At 40.2% G+C, this 18,693-nt stretch overlaps 1 long non-coding RNA gene across 1 annotated transcript; it reads left to right on the top strand.

Annotated features, from left to right (window-relative positions):
- The first annotated feature begins 68 nt into the window (after positions 1–68).
- Positions 69–14,571, top strand: LOC138923357 (uncharacterized). Its single transcript, XR_011436853.1, has 3 exons — positions 69–340; positions 3,992–4,072; positions 13,515–14,571. It is a non-coding gene; the product is annotated as an uncharacterized lncRNA (long non-coding RNA).
- The last annotated feature ends 4,122 nt before the right edge of the window (positions 14,572–18,693 follow it).

Below are 18,693 nucleotides of genomic sequence, written 5' to 3'. Positions count from 1 at the left end.
GTTATGGACCCTTGTGCGCCGGGCCGGCGCTGGAGCGAGCAGGCAGACCACTCAAAGTTTCTAGTGCCATTCCTGGACCGAAACAAATGTTTGTGGAATTAAGTAGTGATTTCCTTTAGTCTGCGCGACTCTTACTGGCTGAGTTTTCAGGCTCTAGATGTTAACATATGCCATATACTGTATTGCTTTTTCGGGTGAAATCAGGGGTTTCCAAGCACACGTAAACCCATCCTAACTGTTCATGCCAACTAGCAAAGGTCTGCCTTTTCTGATAAATAACCCATAAAACTTCCATATTAAGAGCTAGAATGGTTTGGAAGACAAAGAAGTGCTGGAAAATGTAAGTAAACAGAGCACCTAAGATTTTTCTTTCTAAATAAAGGAGAGGGGGTGGGGGTTTCTTGTTACCAGCTCAAAAGTAAAGCATGAAAGTGGCAAGGCTTGGGTGGAAAAAGAATCTCTGGCTACTGGGAGTGCGAGGAGGGGGCTTTCATTATATGATTGCTGGAAACGCTTTGCTGCAACAATCACAAACGTGTGACTGTGGAGAAAATTTGGGAGATGTGCTGGAAACCCAGGGCTGTTGGTCTTGAGGGCACAGCCAGAAAGCCATGGGTTTTCAGGACAAAGTTAAACAACAATGGATTAAGGATGGTATGAATTGCCAGTGCGATTGCTCCACGGTGCCAAGTGGCCCCATTAGTTAGGGCTCAGTATGTATTTAATCTTGCCATAAAATCCGTCTTCTCAAAGTAAACAAAGCAAATCTGTGTGCATCTCCAACAAGACGTATGCAGCTTTGTTTGGGATAATGGATTTGACATGAGTAAAAACAGTGGGGATTAGATGGACCCAGAACGGATAAATATGACTAATTGTCATCTCCTCGCATCAGCGTAAACATGGCCAGCAGTGCAGACGAGGAGGAGATGGTGGAACCAGAGGGTTTAGGGGGCGTGCATCCCGCAGAATTGGTTCCTAAGCAGTTGATAAAGCAGCGGTGGAATGGAGCTTTGAGGAGGTTTTGTCTTATGTGTGCACAGGAACATAGCTTTTTAGAATTTCCGAGCATTTTCTTCCTCGCATCGGACTGTGTGTTGCAGCCCTGCAGAGTGACCGCCCAGCTGTCTGCCGTGTGCAGAGTAACTTCGAGTTTCTCTTAAAATGGTGACTAAACTTTTTGAAACTGGTGGAATGTTCCAAGCATCCTTCACACAAAAGAATAGGTTTGGGAAGCTTGTTTCAGACTTTTTCAAAAGTTTTCAGCAAGTGACCCAATTATTATTGCTCTTTAGATACACAGGCATGTTTTCTTTCCCTAACCCATTTTACTGTTTTATTTCATAAATCAAGAACTATGGCAATGTGGATTTCTTTTTCTTAGATGAGGAATAAATATATCTAGTACTGAAATACATTCTTTTAAAGTAAGAAATATTCTCAGACTTTGAAACTTTACCATTCGAAACAGTGTTTGTGTTTAAGGTGATTAAATAATATGACGAGGTGTATTCATTTACTAACATATGGTTTTTAACATCTGATGCTGTTTTTTCCGCCTGTTTTCATTTTTTAAGCTAAAGTTCAAAGACATTTTTCTAACCAAATGTCATTTATTATGTCAACATACGCTGTTTATGCCATGAATGTTGTTAACATAGTGAAATGAAACTTTAGTTCTCTGACTAATAGCAATAGTTAAGGCTTACCAAATATTACAAACATTGCAAATTCTATCCATAATATCCAGAAGCTGATTTTGGATCAAATTTAGAGCTGTCTTTCAAACAGAGCCACATGAAATTTAAAATTAGTCAAGAATTACAGTTTGCTATGAAGAATGTCTCCACCTCCAATATGAGCAAGTGTCATCAAAATGAAAGGGAAAGAAATGAAAAGAAAAGAAAAGATGCGATTGTTTTGACACAAGGGAGAGAAGCTTAGTGTCGCTTCATTTTTAACCTCATTTCAAATTATCTTTTAACCACCCTGATATTTCTGCATGGAGATAATCACATCTCATCAGCCTTCTCAAACCCCGCAGCAGCTCCACACTCAGAGCTAGCACTTCTCGTTAAATCACATTGCTAAACAAATCGTTCCAGCTCCCGTAGCAGATGATGGAAATCAGTCTGGCTGGACGGCCTTTTTTTTTTTTTCCCCATCATTCAATTTTATTTTCTTTCCTTGGGTAATTTTAATCTTACATAAGGTGTATGAATGTTTTTCCTAGAAAGACAGGACAGGAGTATAAAAAACGTAAAAGCAAATCTGCCCCAGAGGTGATGAAGATAGAGACCTGTTGAAATGCTCCTGGGAAAATAAACACATGGATTCACATGCACATTTCAGAGAGGAAAGTGCTTCTCAGGGAAGGCAATGACACCACACGTGGGGCTTCAGGGGAAGGAAGGGTTCCCTGGGTTTTATACATTCCCAGTCAATTCTTCCTAACATCATTCAAGAATTCACCTATCACTGAGGTTGCACAAACACCAAGAAAACTGGGCTTATTTATTTTAGCTGTTTTGCATCTGCAGATGTAAAATCTAAAGCCCCCTGCTTAACGTTAAAAAACCTAGGGTGTAAATGACTGACTGCCTTATCTCCACACAATTTGCCTTAACTTCACTTCCCCTCACTTGTCATTTAATTTGTACAGTTTCCAAATCAGAGTGACTATCATCTATTAGTCCCCCTGGTGACAGAGGGCAGGGCGCTGTTGAATCTGAGTTAATAAAGCAGAAACACAAGCCTAATTACTGGGGAGATAAACCATGTGTGGCAGCGTCACTTTCCTCGAGGTCTGGAGGTATCTGCACCGAGACGTCTTGGAGTGACTCTGTGCACAAGGACAGACAGACACCACGCGACTTGGGGCCAGATTGTTTTCATACGGCATTACTGGTAAATTTCAGGAATTGCCTTCCCTGGAGAATGGTGGGGAAAATTGTGCAGCTACATGGGGAAGCAAGGGCATATCATTAATCAAATGAGATGGTGGGGGGCGAAGGAGCTTCACAACCGCAAGGGGCAAAACAAGTAGAAAGTGGCATTTTTGTTACAAGGGCATGTATGTGTTTAAATATAGTCTATATATACATGCATTAAATAGCTCCGTGGTGTGTGCTTGTGTGTGTGTGTGTGTGTGAAAGAGAGGGAGAGAGGGAGACGGCGATTGCCTTGCTACTGCCAGCAGTTAAAACATGGAAAGTATTACTCTATTAAAAAATTAAAATATACATATATTATATATAGTCTAATGTACAGAATCATACTATGTACAGCATAATGACTCAACAACTTTTATAGCATAGAACCCGATTGAAAATCTGATCTATTGATTATTCAGAGGCCCATATTGTGTTTTTATAGGCTTATATCACTGGTATATGACTATAACATGTTTATGCAAATTGCATAGGCATGCTGAGGAATTTCGCCATTGTGTGTACTTTTTCATACGTGTTATGCAAGACTCCAACACTGCCGTTCGTACTGCTACCCTTCCCAATTCCCTCCCTCCAAAGGACACAAACAAAAAAGTCTACCTGTGGGGTTAAAGTCGCTAACGTTTAAGAGAGATTCACAAAAAGAGAAAAAAAATAATACAATTCCCGGCTCCTGATGTGGAGGGTTACAATTATCAGTGAGTACTGTAGCAAAAACTGAGAAACTGTGTGTGGAGAGTGAATCTATTAATGCGGCTTTGTCCAACAAATATTAAAATTGCAAAGTAATTTGCCCATTTGACGATGGCTAATGAACTTAAGTATGCAGAATGAACTTTAATAATTGAGGAAATTGTGCAATTAAGTTGAAAGCAGCTGAAAGTTACAAATAAAATTAACTCTCTAGCAAGAATATTACTGCTTCTATTACCAACCAGTTTGTGTGGCTATCAAGAAAGTCTGGAAAGTTTCATATGACTGTACATTATTGTGATGATTTACCATAAAGATATTGACCTCTTTTTTTTTTTTTTTAACAGAAATGAGCACTAATAATTCTTTTCCACAATGTCTCGGGATTACCATGTGGTTGGAATTATCCAAAATGTCTCCTTGGCGGGGTATGTTTTAATTTTGATTTCAGGGTTATGATCCTATCTGTGTCTATTTTAAATTTAAATGGATTACATTCAGCAAAAATCCTACCCTGGCTTGGCTGTCTCATACTATTAGGCTCTATGTGTTCAGTTTCTACCAATCTGTTACTACATAAAACCATAAGAAGCCTCTTAATGTTCCAACCAGGTTAGACCGAAGACATCAGATTAATATTTGATAATGTAGAAGAGCCCTTAATCAAATCTGCTTATTTCAGGACAGAATGTTTCTGCAATTATCATAATTGTTGTGCTAAATATGTTTGTCTTTGTATCTGGCTTTGGGCATAATCTTCTCTCTTGAAAGCCACTCAATGTGGGACTTGAGATTCCTGCACAAAACCCAATTAATATTACGATGACAAGCCCCATGAGCTCCAGAGACGCAGCAGCTGAGCAGACTCGAACGTTCTTAAGTACAGATACTTGAGTGATCAAGTACATCTGAGGGAGACACACAATTCAATAATCCCTTTCTCAAGGAAGTCAAGAGCCCTGTGAGATACCAGCAAAATCAAAGGGGCACATCAGAAAGAAAATGACGGGTCTGGTCCTGTAGCGTCTCTATTAAAATGCAAAAGTTATGGATTTCTTTCGGGGTGATGGGAACCTTTTCTGTTTTTATTGATTTCTTTTTATAGCTTGATGATTTCTCTAAGATTATCTTAAAAGCTTAAAGAAAAAAGGGGCCTCATCAAAAGGTATCCTGCGTGACAGGAGCATATACAGTTTTGGTTAACATGATGTGGCGAAGCGGCTGTGGTCTGGGGAGGAAGGGATCCTGTCGTTCATCAGCCTGGGAGGGGCTGCAGCCTCCACGGTAAGATGAGAATTTTACTGTCACATTTGGTGCACGTGGCAAACCCACCCTGCTCACCCCTGGGCCCGTAAGGAGAGATGAGCTGGGGGCTGGAGCTACCCGGGTATTCCCACAGAGATGGAGTTATAAAGTGCTGTATCAACAAAGGTATTTCCATTCACGGTGTATAAAATAACCGCCTTCAAACCCTGACCCCCAATTCCCAGCATCATGGATGGCTCCTTGGGTTTACGGCTGAATTCACTATCCAGAGGTGACATCCTAACCCATGGATTTGTAATCAGAAATTGGTTTCCTGTCACTTTAAAAGTGAGGCACTAAGGGGCAGTAAAAACAAGGCTGTCAGAGCTAAATGGAGCTGTGGTTCCGGCTCTGGGCCATTGCATGCTACCTTTCCAATGTATTTATTACATTCAAAAACCTCTGTAGTGCACTTTAGATGGCTAGTGACACCCTCTTAGGTCACTTATTGCTCTGTGAAATCAGTTTTGGAGAAACTCTTTCACATGTGCCAAAACCAAAAATAAATAAAAAGTATGCCTGTGTTTCTGCATAAGAATGTGCAGTACCAGTACCAGTGCACTGGGCCTCTGTGCACTCCTGTGCCCCTACGTCAGTGGCAGGAAGACCCACGCCGGCCTGGAGCATCACCAAGAGCTCACTGTGCTCAGGCACCACTAAAAGTGAAACGAACCAGTGTGGCCCCTGCTTGTTGCCTGATAAACCTGACAGAGCCTTCGAGGCCACCTGCCCAATTTCAGGGTCTGTCCCAAGTGGAGGAGGACTGGTAGATATAATCATGCTCCCCACACATGACACACACAACTCTCCCCCTCCCGCATGTAACACCTCCATAGGTCTTTCCAGATGTGCCCTTTACAGTAAACAATAAGGAACGAGCATAATTGTAACCAAAACTTCCTAGTCTGGGGTAGAAATAGATTTCCCCAATTTAGGCTTACATTTTCTAAGATTCAAGTGCTCGAAAATTATTGAAAAAATGCTGTCAGAGATTCCTCTTGTAAACTAGACACGAATCTCATACAATTCAGCTCCCAGGGCCCCCATTTCCTTTCTCTGCTTGTCACAACAAGGCAGGATTTCTCCTGAGAGAGACCCTCACCCTGGGAGTAATCGGGGAGCAGTGCGCCATGACATCAAAATAGACTCTTTGCCGCACAAGCATGGACAATCCTACTCACAGAGTGAATTGCCCCAAATTGTGAGATATTTGAAACAAAATGTGTCCCTGTTGCCTTCTGAGGTTCCTGCTAATTAATATTCAAAAGACTCAAAGAGGAAAAATGGATACCTAAATCATACATATGTATATGCCTTTTAAGCTTTATTATAAAGGCAAAATAACCCCTTACTTGGTTAAAATCCAACTTGAGTCAACATACAAAGGTGACTGCACTGTAATCCTAGACATATCTGCATTATGTAGGCATGTAACTGCGCCACCAGAATCTCTCAATAGTAATTATTATGCCAAGCACCCTGTTGGCACAATTACACTAAAGCTCTAATTAGTAGCAGTAAGATTAGAACCCCTACATGTTAAATCTGTAGAAGCAACGCTGAGTGAAGGATTTAAAACAGTTTCAAAACATTGTATTGTCTTTATTACAGTCTTTATACTTCAGTAAAGAAGGGTTTTCTATAAAATGCACTTAAAATAATCTGGTCCTGTCACTAAAAATAGGAAAGATAAGGTAATTGCAGTCAAACCTAGTGAGTCGGCTTGCTACCTAGGTGCATTAAATCGAAAATGACAAATCTAGTGAACTCCAGTGGGAGATACATACTTCCTGCCTGCCGGCCGCACCGGTATTTTTCCAACCCTCGGCCAGGGCACCGTGCAGGAGCCATACTTGTCACGGGCCTGCCTTCGCCGCGGGGCTTTTTCATTACCTCCGAGAAGCCGGGAGGCAGGCGAGTTGCATCAGGAGTGGATCTTCCTCACCAATCCGATTGCAGCATCAGAGATTTACCTGTCTCCTTAGCGGCTGCGACATGCCCATGGAACACAGCACATGACGCCTCCCCTCCGCCTGAGGCGGCACCAGGCACCTTAGCTACCTGTTGGGTGTGAAGCGGCTGTCTGGGAGCTGGAGCTGAGACGCCCAGGGGAAAGGAAGCCCTGCGGCCCAGGGGCTCGCCCCGTGCAGAGGTCTCCATCCAGCTGAGAGCAGGCTAGGGGTCCGCAGCCCACACCTGAGCATTTTGGGGAAGAGAAAACAGCCATGGCGAGTTATGGTCCCAGCTTCTGGAGAGGAGGGAGGCAGACAAGCATTCCCAAATGCCAGGTGTATTGATTTGGGTTGGGGAATCTTTGGATCGGATTTTTCCGTGAAACTGAGTAGGCACGACTGTGTCAAATGTTTCAAGGGAGAAAACCTAGAAGCACAGTGGGAGGCAAAAACAAAGCCATTTCATCTGCCTGGTAGTTTCCCACTCCCCGCCCGCCCCCACCACCTTCCAGAAACAAGTGTGCCTCGATCCTCAGGAAACACTGATAGTGGAGGAACGCCAGACCAAGGCGGGAGAGTGGAGTCTGCCCTGTGCCCCGCTTCCCGCCCACTGGCTCATCTGCCAAACTCCCCATCCTGTCAGCCTGTCAAGTCCCCACGTGGAAAACAGGGACTTCTGGGCACAAGAAGGGACAACGAAGGCTACGGGACCTGGTGGTAAATTGAGCCTATGTTAAAATATATATATACTTCAGCTGCCCCATGGGCAGAACTTGGCCTTCCAACTTTGAGAACGAGACATTAAAAACAGTTATTCTTGAGTAATCGGTCCATAAACATATAAAGAAGAGATAAACATTTGAAAAATTCGCCTGGGCTTTTCTATTGAAGCAAATGCATTATTTATTTCACTTCTGAAATGCTAAGCCAAACAGCTTCAGCAATCTTTAGGATGAAAATAGGAGACAGAAATCCCAAAACGTTACTGTGGTTATACATTAGTCACTAAACGGCAGTTCTTTCCCCCCACCAACAGATTTCCCATAATTACAGTGACGCTTAGAGAGCATGTATCTGTATAGCATCCATATAGACTTTAGAAGTGTGTAGTCTAATGCTGTAAAACTGTCTACAAGAACATGCAGTGATAAGAGGGCAGAAGTCAGAGGCTGGCCTCTGAAGCTTATTAATTATATGTATTCAGCCATATGTTATATCTAGAAGTGCTATTTACTGTAAAATTGAAGACCGGGGAGAGTAGGTACTTTCTGTCTTCTCTGTTTTATGTTGGCTTCTATTCCACAGCCCCAGCCTGGAGGAAGGAAGTGAAAACATCCTTATGCCTTATAGGTTATCTTATTGCCGTCATAATTCCTGTATTTATATGCATGTATGTTTTATCTACAAAAGATATCCACAGGAGAGCTAATCTTTCTGCAACTGTTACAGAACTATTAAATGTATATTAGCATGGTCATTTTTATTTAATGGAAACAAATAACAGTTAATCTTATTGGAAGGGTTAAGTGGGTTTACTTGGTAAAGGGCAAATCCCCTCGCATGCTTTCTTTTTAAAAGAATAGCTACAGTTGCTGACAGATGGTCTTTGTCTGAGTGTAGCTGAGGACAGATACAGTTTCTTTTTACACATTTATGAAAGTTGGAGATATAGATGCTTGGTAATATGCAGTGGCCTAGGACAAAGAGCAAGCTTGGTGGACAGAGGCGATTAGATTTCCGATCAGTGACAGATGGCTGCCTTAGCAGAGTCAGATAAAATTAGAGGTGGGGGGGGGGGGGCGGGATAAGAAGAAATCACTTTCCAAGTAAAAGTTGCATCTCTTAAGACAATGGCAGCGTGCAACATTCAGCTTTCTTCCCAAATTGGTGTCAAGTTCCTGGATTTAAATTCCTACTTCAAATGTGCATTTCATTTTTCCCTTGCAGAAGAGGTGGGATTATTTTTTGTTGATCAAGCTTATCAAAGGGAAACTAAGAAACAAAATAATTAACAGCTTGTCTTTCAACTTGGCCAGCGGAAAGTATTTCCATTTACAAAATTACACTGGATATTTTGCATATGGGTCCTTCCGCACACCACTCCTCCACGGCTCCAGCAGACTTTTATAAGCCTAGCAGTAAAATCCACATTTTTGCTTACTCCATATACACCATTTAAAGCTATAACATCACTATAACCTTAGTCAAATAACCATACAACATATTTAGTGTTAATTTGTCACACTGAAATTATTCATCGGTGTCTTGAGTAAGTCCGATAATATTTATGGGTTATGCCATTCCATGTTTTCTGGCAGTGCAGTTTGCTAGATTCCATAGATTTACTGTGTCTGCTTTTTTATGACTGACATAGCAATAACCAGATTGCAAAGATATTTATGTTGTTTGTGGCTTAGCAAGATAATTAAAGGATATAAATTAATCAAGTGCAATTAATTAGAAACTTTATGTTCGCGGCAGCCCTTCTTTGCATGTATAATTTATATTTATTGATTTCCTGGCTTTCATTAGCCTATGAGATAACAGCAAAAATGCATTAGAGAAGAAAATGTACAATTAGCGTGAGAGAGAACCTTGGCATAATGGATAGATCAGCACATGTTTGGGGCAAATATAAAGCTTTGTTAACTGTCATAAGCAGTTACAATTGATGAGTGGTATTTCACTACATATCTTTCAGCTGATTAACGGCGTTTTTAAAGAGTTCTCTTAATGGGAAGCTGATAGGTTGGCTAAATTTACATTTTAATCAGACTATTTATGATAGAGGCAGCCCTAGAAATTCATGGGCAGAGGGTGAGGCGACATTCCCTGAGGGACTCGGGTAGGGAGTCGGCTTTGCATCCACTCACCTATTCCTCCTCCTGTTATTTGTCCCAAGGCATCTGTGTAGGGGAGGGGTGAGAACCCTCGTGGCCTCCTCCTAACTGGCCACACTCTGATTAATCTCCAGGAGAAAGGGCCTGATGCGCCAGATGCCAGGAGAAGGGAAGCCCAGTCACGCTTGGGTGTCTTCTGTCCCTGGGTGTCAAACGCCAGCCCCATGGGCAGCAGCAGTGGCTCCCCAGTTTCCTCACCCAGGCCTCATGCAGGAGGGAGAGGTGTCTTGGCCTGTGGAATGGCAATACCCTAGTTGAGCCTGCTTCTCCTGTTTCCTAACTGGGTTGACAGCCAACCCAACCAGCTCCAAGGAGACCAGACAGGAGCCCACAGCCTCAAGTCCAGAGGAGACTTTACTCCTGCCCATTGGTCAACAGCTCCCATTCCAACCTAGAAGCAGGGCCCGCTCCTGAAGTGTAAGCTTTTAAGACTGGTTCTTTCAAGCAAGAACAGGAGTTAGGATGTGGAACAGTCAGAGAAAACTTTTTGAAAGATATTTAAAAGTAGATCTCCCATAGTGATACCTTTCTCATTCTTTTGAAAAAGGAGACAAGAGGATTCCTCCTCTGGAATTCCCATTAGAAAACTGAAGTGAAATCTTCCGTCACCCTTCTGGGCAATTTCATGTCTAGAAGTTGAGAAAGGACAAAAGCTCTCTCTCCCAGCTAATATTCTGTTTCCACATAGAGGAGCCTGCAGCGGCAAGTTGGATCTTTCTGTGCACTAAAATAGACTCCCTAAGACAGTGTCATGGGCAGCCCACAACACAACACCTCAGGGTTGGACAATTAGTAAGGCCACCAAGTGGGACTCCAGTCTGGCTGGTGAAGTGGCCCTGAATGGGCATCTCTGCAGGAGAGGACCTATTTCTTGTCATTCCCACATGGAGATGGGACATTAGGGCTGGACAGCCGTGTTATATGTTTAGTGGGCATTCCCAACATGGTCTTTATCCTAAAGAATGTCAGGAAGCCCCCTGGAAAGAAAAACAAAAGAGAGTTCCCCCACGGGGGCTCATTCCTGCTTCACACACAAACCAGGGAGATAGAGCTTCAATTCAGCTCAGAAGATAACTTGAACAGAGTGAGACTGGGGGCCTGGTCTCTTCTCAAGCGAGGATAAATCCATTGCCTTGAGTCTTGATAGACATCTTCCCTCTTCCTCTCAGTTCCGTTCCTGTGCAGCCTGAGGGCTTCAAACCTCCTGCCCTGTTTCCTGGTGGAATCCCGTAAGTGTGGATTGCCTATTGACTGAATAGTCCATGGCTCTCCTTGCCCTGGGGCAGTTAGAGTTGGATTACGTCACCAAAGCTAGGCTACAAATAAGAAATAGCTTTTCATTTATCTCAGAGAGAAGAAACCACAAATGAGCAAATATGAGATTAATATAAATGAAGGAGGATACAATTTCTGCTTACATGATGATAAGCCCCTTTTTTCCTTTCCATACTAATTATTATTATCATTATTAGTATTATTTTACCCCTCAATTGCCTAGGATGTTATCCAAGAGGAAGAGCTTTATCGGCTGCTGAAAGCTCTACAGTATTATTTATTTCATGTAATAAAATGTATGTAATGATCATGATTAATGTTTGTTTATTGTTGTATCATTGTGTTTTCCTTCCAGTCTCAGTGTGATACTGGTTTAATTAAACTTGGGAGAAGGGTGGGGGTGGGGTTGGGTGACAGTCTTTAGAACTTTGTGCAATAATGGAGTCTGTGTTTGGTTGCACTCACGTGTCGCTTAAGATGAAGATGTGCCCATAAATGACTGATTCTGTTTGTTCTTTGAAAGGAAAGTCCATTCTCCATCCTTTATTGTGTAATTTACAGATAAATCTGTTGTGCCTCAGACCAAATGCTTTTATGTACAGAAATTGCAATGACAGTAGAAATTATGGTAATTGAAGAACCCTCTATTTTAGGTTTTTCTCGATCACATGAAATGATCATCAGCATCTTTCCTGGCCATAATCATGCCCTAGATTCCAAATTATTTTTTATTAGTTTGTTATCTAGTTTAACTGTTCTTGGAAGAGAAGGGCTGAGAGGGAGTAGCAAATATTGTCTCTGCTGGTTAATGTGTCTCCTAAGGAAAGATTAAATAGGTAGAGTTGGGGCCATTTTTTTTTTTCATTTCTGCTGCACCCAAAATCATTTGCCAAGACTCCTATTACATCATTTCCTTGAGAAATTCAAGTGTGCATCATAAATGCAAGCCATAGAGCTTCGAAATAAATTAGTATGTTTTAAAAAGTTTTTAAAGCTGAATTCAGATATGCCTTAACATTAGTTAAAGCACTTTACAGTTTGCAAAGCACTTTAATATCTATTATCTCATTTTAGCATCATAACCTTTGAAGGAAACAGGACATAAAATTTTTTTACATAACATACATATCATACTATGATGTACATGTGATACTATGTATTTTTTTGCAACTTTCTTTTTTTCTCTTCAATAATATATTGTGGATATCTTTCACGTCGATATGTAGAAATTTGGTTTAATTAGGGACATTTAGGATGCCTCCAGGTTTTCCTTTTATAAACAATGCTGAATTAATATACTGGAGGATGGATATATATACGTATGTGCATATATACACAAATACATATACGCATACATACATGTACTCATGTGTATGCATGTGCATGTGTGCCTGTATGCGTGTGTCTGTGTTTGAGCTCATACAAGCATTTTGGCAAGATAAAATGCTTTGGATCAGAATATAATTTAACTTTTTGATTCAGTCTGCCAACTAGCCCTCCAAGGAGATCGTTCCAATGCAGACCCAATGCAACAATATATACAGGTTCCATTTGCCCACTCTCTTTCCATCTCTAGATCATATCAATCTTTAAATCTTTGCCAACTTTAAAGAAAAAAGGTATCTCGGTATTATTTAGTTTGAGTTTTCCCAATAGGTTGTGAGACGTGGAGCATCTTTTTACGTGTTTTTTACTGACTCATATTTCTTCTTCATAGAATTGCTTGTTCACATTATTTGCGAATGTTTCTTTCCTATTGTTTCTAATCTTTTTATTAATTTATAGAGAATTGAGGTTAATATTATCTCCTTGTTGATTGGACACATTGCATTTCAGTTTCTCATTTGAGGTTTAATTTTGTTTACAAGGCCCTACTCTAGGTTTTTTTTTCTTTCTTTTTAAAAAAATGTATGTAGTCACATCAGAATAGGGGTTATAGAATGAAGAAAGGAAGAAAATTCAGAGAGAGGGGAAAATGACTTGCCCTTTAAGTGGGAAAACCAAGATTTGAACCCCAATTTGTTACCCACCCCACACCGCTTCTCTGTGGATGCTGCCATGACTGGAGCTATAAAAAGTGCATATAAAGTACAGCTTTCCTACTTCAAGTACTGGTGCTGTCAGGCTCCCCCAGCCATCTTCAACTTCCCTTGCCGCATGCCTTGAAGGAAGTTTCTGCCTGTCCTTCAAAACTTAGCTCCAATCGCACCCTTGTCAAGCTTTCCCAGATACTCTCAACTCAGCCTTCGCCTTTTCTGCCATCGCATATTGGTGTACCGGCCCCTAGGGACGTATCCGTCAGAGTCTGCTTTGTGAGGCAGGTATTTATGTCATGGCTCCCTCTTGCCCCAGAGAGTGAACTTGCACAAGTTAAGCGCCTGCGGTAGATGAATTGCATTAATTAACTGATTTTCCCTCCTGTATCCATGTTCTGGCAGTGTGATCTTCACGTGAAGAGGTAGAGTTTATTCCTCCACCTCTTAAATCTGGAATGGCCTTGTCACTTACCTTGGCCAATAGAATGCGAGAGAAGCGATCGTCCCTTCAGAGGTCTTGTGTGCCTCTGCTCACACTCCTGGTACCCTACCATTGACATCATGTGAACAAGCCCAAATTTGCCTGTTGAAGGATGAGAGACCGCATGGAGGAGAATCATCCCAGACAAGTCAGTCTTCACTCCTACCAAGTGACAGCAGACACAGGAGCAGTTCCAGCTGCAGTCTCTTGAGCCCAATCCCAACCAGAAGAAACTCTCAACCAACCCATGGATTTGTGAGCTAAGTAAATGTTTATTGTTTAAACCACATTTGGGCAGTTTGTCACACAGCAATAGATGACTGATAACAAGCCTTTCTGGGACAAATGAAGCATGGTCTTATTGAGCACAACTGTGCATAGTTCCATGGCTTACCCGTTTTTGAGTGCTTGAAACATAGCCTAGCATGTTACATTGTACATAGTAGGTGTAAATAAATGTTGAATTGAATTCAGTCTCCTCCTTTAATGGCAGTTGAGAAGCTGAATATTTGAAGGGATTCTTTTGGTGGAAATATTCCACTTCTTAAAGGCAGGCAAAGTCTGCCGGTATTCATAGTGTAAGGAAATTTGGAATAAACAAAAAAGATTACTGGGTGTCTCCAGTGAGAAATTATGCATTGTTTAGAGCATACCGATCTGAGTTGTCTGATTCTAGCCTTTCTTTGCCTTTGAGCTACTTTATAGCTCTGTAAGTTGTGGAAACCCAAGGGTAATACAAATGATTCTTGTCTATGAACATGCAAATGAATTCCATCCAGGGGAAACAATATCCCCAACCACCAACACCGCCATCACTACCGTGGAAAAGCCATTTTTGTATCCATTTGCAAGTTCATTTCAATATTCCTGATTTGTAAAGAGGACTGTTCTTTGGATCCCCCTTTGAATCAGTTGTAACATCTGCCCAGTTCCCTCATTTAATAAGTTAAATAAAATCTTTGACACTTGTTCATGTTATATTTGTATGAGTCATGATCTTACCTTTGTTTGAAAATTATATCTTAACGGTTTGGGAGATCCTTCCAGATGCCCAGTGGATTCACCTGACAGAGCTGAATAAACTTCACTGCCAAAGTGGTGAAGTTTTGTGGGCTCTTAAGCCTGTGCCCGTCTTTTCTTAGCTCTCAGTCTGAATCTGGTGAATTAAATGGCAATAGTACTTTGCTGACTCTCTGCTTTTCCAATTTTAATTTTCTTTCTGCTAATTTTGTGTTTTGCTTTTGCTTTTGGATTGTCTATGGCCAATAAGTTATCTCCCATTGATGAACGCAATGATTGGGAATGCAGTTTTGTGGTCAGACCATTTGGTGACTTCTGTATATGGGTTAATGGTGTAGAAGGATCTAGACTGTTGGGTGGGAGATGTCAGTCTCGCTTGCTAGTCTTTATTATTTGTTTATCTATTTTGAGCTCCACTCAAATTAAAATTTTGTGCTCCCTGGGAAGGAGAGCAGGTCCTCGATAATCAAACGGGTGAGTTTTTTGTGTTCTGTGCTTTCTCTTGATCTATGGCTGAAATTGCAGGCTCGAAGCTCCAGGCTTTCTATGTGTCTTTATGTCTATTTGTCTGTAATTCAGAAAGGTCTTTACTTCTCAATGTTTGAGTATGTAATGTTATCATATCTCCAGGCATATTAATAAATTAGGTTGGAAAGTATCTTAAAGGAGCTCTGTTCTGATTGGTTTGTAAAGATAAATATGCACTTGTGTAAATTAAATATTCCTAAAATTCCCAGAATATAAGAAAATTGAACTTCACATATCTTAAATGTTCTATATTTAAAAGAAAAATATCCTTAGAGAGACTAACTCAGAAATACTTTAATAAGTGAAATTTCACATAATTAGGATAAATTTGTGGCAGACAAGACTAGTTTAGTAATTTTTGTTTTTGAAAACCCCTGTGATATCTTTCCTTATTCATCAGTGTCAGTTATGATACAAGCAAACTTTTTTTTTTAACTATACTTGGATGTATTTTCCTAAACTTATACCGCTTTAATGATCAAATAATGTAATATTACTCCCATGTAATGTTTGAGATTATGAAAAATGTAAATGCAAATTGGTGTTTAACAAAATGGAACAATTCCCATAAACTATTTATTTCAACAGTAATTATATTTTGTAGTATGTCAGCTGGAAGATGGTTTCCAAGATCTTTAGGACTTAAAACCTGGGCATGATATTAATTGAGTTAACTAATGGATAACCATTTGATGTGAAGATCATTTCTAAGGTACAATGCTAAAGCATTGATTACTAAGGATAATTTCAAGTTTATCGGTTTTTGCTTTCATTTTCGTGTGCTACAGAGACGCAATATATTTGGGCTAGGTTAATGAAGGTGTTTATTTTTGTCACTTATGCAAGTTATTATGGAATATGAGTGGCAGTTGAATGATCGTGTGTGACAGTTTGCAATTATCCACCTTCAATTTTCTCTGTGAAATGGACGTTGGTTACTTTGACTAAAGTTTTGATTAGTACAAATACTTGAGACTACATTAAGAGCACTAGTAACAAAGAAATACAACTGTTTACATGCTTCTGTTTTTCGAAGAAAAGAATTCTGTCTTAAAGTAGTGGTTCTCGGCTTTGTTTCTTTCGGTCTCCAGACCCCCTTATGCTCTTAAACCTCAGCCCCCAAAGAGCTTTAGATTTTGTAGGTTATAGCTACTTTTACTTACCATACTAGAAATTAAAACTGATAGCATTTTAAAATTCTTATTTCCTGATTCATTTGAAGCTAGCAGTGATGAATGTGTTGGACGTTAGTAACATCTTAACATTCTTATGAAATTAGGTCTGACCTCACAGACCCTCTGAGATCTGTCCTGAGGTGTCAGTTTACTCCCCAAACTGAAAGAGCATAATGAAGGACAAAACTTGGAAAGTAGATTTTATTCATCTTGGTTTGTTTATGGTACCTGAGTCTGAAAAGCTATGAAATGGATTAAAACCTTATCGAAAGTTTGCACAATTTTGGTCACCATGTTTCTTTGGTTTACTGCGTTTATCTACAGTAGAGGGTTATTCTTTCTGCATTTAATCTGCCTGAATAACAAAGATTCTGTGTCTTACCGAAGTAATTTTCTATGCTTTATTCTGACTATTAAATTCTTGCTCATTTAAGAAAACTAAGATTCCTCACTTATGAAAGAGTTAACGGTTCTTGACAATCATGTCATCATCTACGCTTATTTTTTATTGTCTCTTTGATTAAATGGGTAACCAGGTACTAAGTCTCAGACATCCATGATCCTGTCCAGTCGAGTGTCCAGCTCTCTCTGGACAACTTTTTTGATTATTGTCTGCTCAAAATCATATCCTAAACAGAAAAACTAAAATAAAATAAAACCTTCAAGTTATCTTTTGCACCTCAAAGTATTTTGAGATTTCTCAGAAACTCCCTGGAAAATCACAAAGATTTATTCCTTCGCCTTATAAAAAGGAAAGTGCTAGAACTAATTAGGTTTATTTGAAATGTTACTATTGGTGAATTGCATGGGAAGGATTATCAAATCGGAAGAGAAGCTCAGCCTCCTCTATGTTAAATTTATATAAATAAAGTGTTACTAATGTGCGTATTTCAGAAATTGTATGCTACCTGGGAAGTTCCGAGAGATTTGTTGGTGCCCTCATCCTCTGTGACACGTTTCCACCTATTAGAGTCCTGAAGATACTAGGCAGCAACAGTGTGGTATTATCACTTGTGATTTTGGTTGTTATTTAAAATGCTTGCTTAGTTATGTGTTACTTCAATTTAAATCCAGCATCTTCTAGACAAGTGATTTTGATAGGGGAAAAAATACATGAATTGGCCAGATTCTAGATTTACTGAATATCTTTATTGGATATTGTTAGTATATGCCCGGTTCATTTTTGCTATATTATACCCACACACACTTATATATGTCTCACAATTATCATATATTATAGCTCAAGATTTTTTCCCCTTATAAAAAATTATGTTCAACCATTTTTATGTCAGATGTAACGTATAACTGACTTTGAAAATAGGCTGAATCATTATCCTTAAAGACAATATCTTGTGTTGATTTTATTGTCTTGTTTTGCTTGACACAGAAACAACCAGATTTCCTTGTCAGTTGCCTTATTCTTGTCATGAACTCTCGTCAGATCTTTCATTTTTAAAAGTTACCAGTAATCAATTAACCACAGTCATTTTAAGTCACTATCATCTACAGATAGTTTTTTTTGTCAGAATTTCCAGAACTCTTTTTTTTTCTGAGGTAGATTAGCTCTGAGCTAACATCTGCTGCCAATCCTCCTCTTTTTGCTGAGGAAGACTGGCCCTGAGCTAACATCTGTGCCCATCTTCCTCTACTTAATACGTGGGACACCTGCCACAGCGTGGCTTGACAAGCGGTGCCATGTCCTCACCTGGGATCTGAACAGTGAACCCCGGGCCGCTGAAGTGGAACGTGCGAACTTAACTGCTGCACCACCGGGCCGGCCCCAGAACTTGTTTTATTTAAGAAGCAGATGGCTGCATGAGATTGCTAACCCGAGATCCAGTGGAACAAGAATGGGCCGAATAAACTGATGAAAGAAATTTTACTGGAATTATTTGTTCATAATATTGCTGATGCCATTTTACTGTTTTATTTTCTAAATAAAAGGAATATTTTCTAAATAAGAAAGGAAGTCTTTTCTCTTTATTGTCAAGCTGTCTGTAGCTCATAACAATTTAGTAGACTCTGCTTTTGAAAACTGAAATGAAACATTTAGAAAATATTTTTCTCACTGACACCCCTTCTCCTAAAACATAAACTCTTATTGAGTATCCTTACTTTTCATGGCAATACAGCTATTTTCATAGATTCAATAAGACTGTGTTGTGGTAAAATAACTTGTTTTTGGGGATATGACTGGAAAAATTGGGTATGCAATCAAGGCCTTGCCTGCAATGTCATTGGAGAATGATGCTCATTTAATCAGCTAGGGACCACACTTTTAAGGAACTAGGATTGACTTTCTGGAACGGTTGCTTAGAAGGCCCTCCTGGGATGACTGGTGGCCTGGTACATCTTACAGGGTCCCAGCGCTAAGGAA

The sequence above is a fragment of the Equus caballus genome, chromosome 3 (genome assembly GCF_041296265.1).
Source record: "Equus caballus isolate H_3958 breed thoroughbred chromosome 3, TB-T2T, whole genome shotgun sequence".
In the NCBI taxonomy this organism is placed as follows: Eukaryota; Metazoa; Chordata; class Mammalia; order Perissodactyla; family Equidae; genus Equus; species Equus caballus.
The sequence above is the reverse complement of the archived record's forward strand: the minus strand, read 5'-3'. Positions and strand labels throughout refer to the sequence as shown.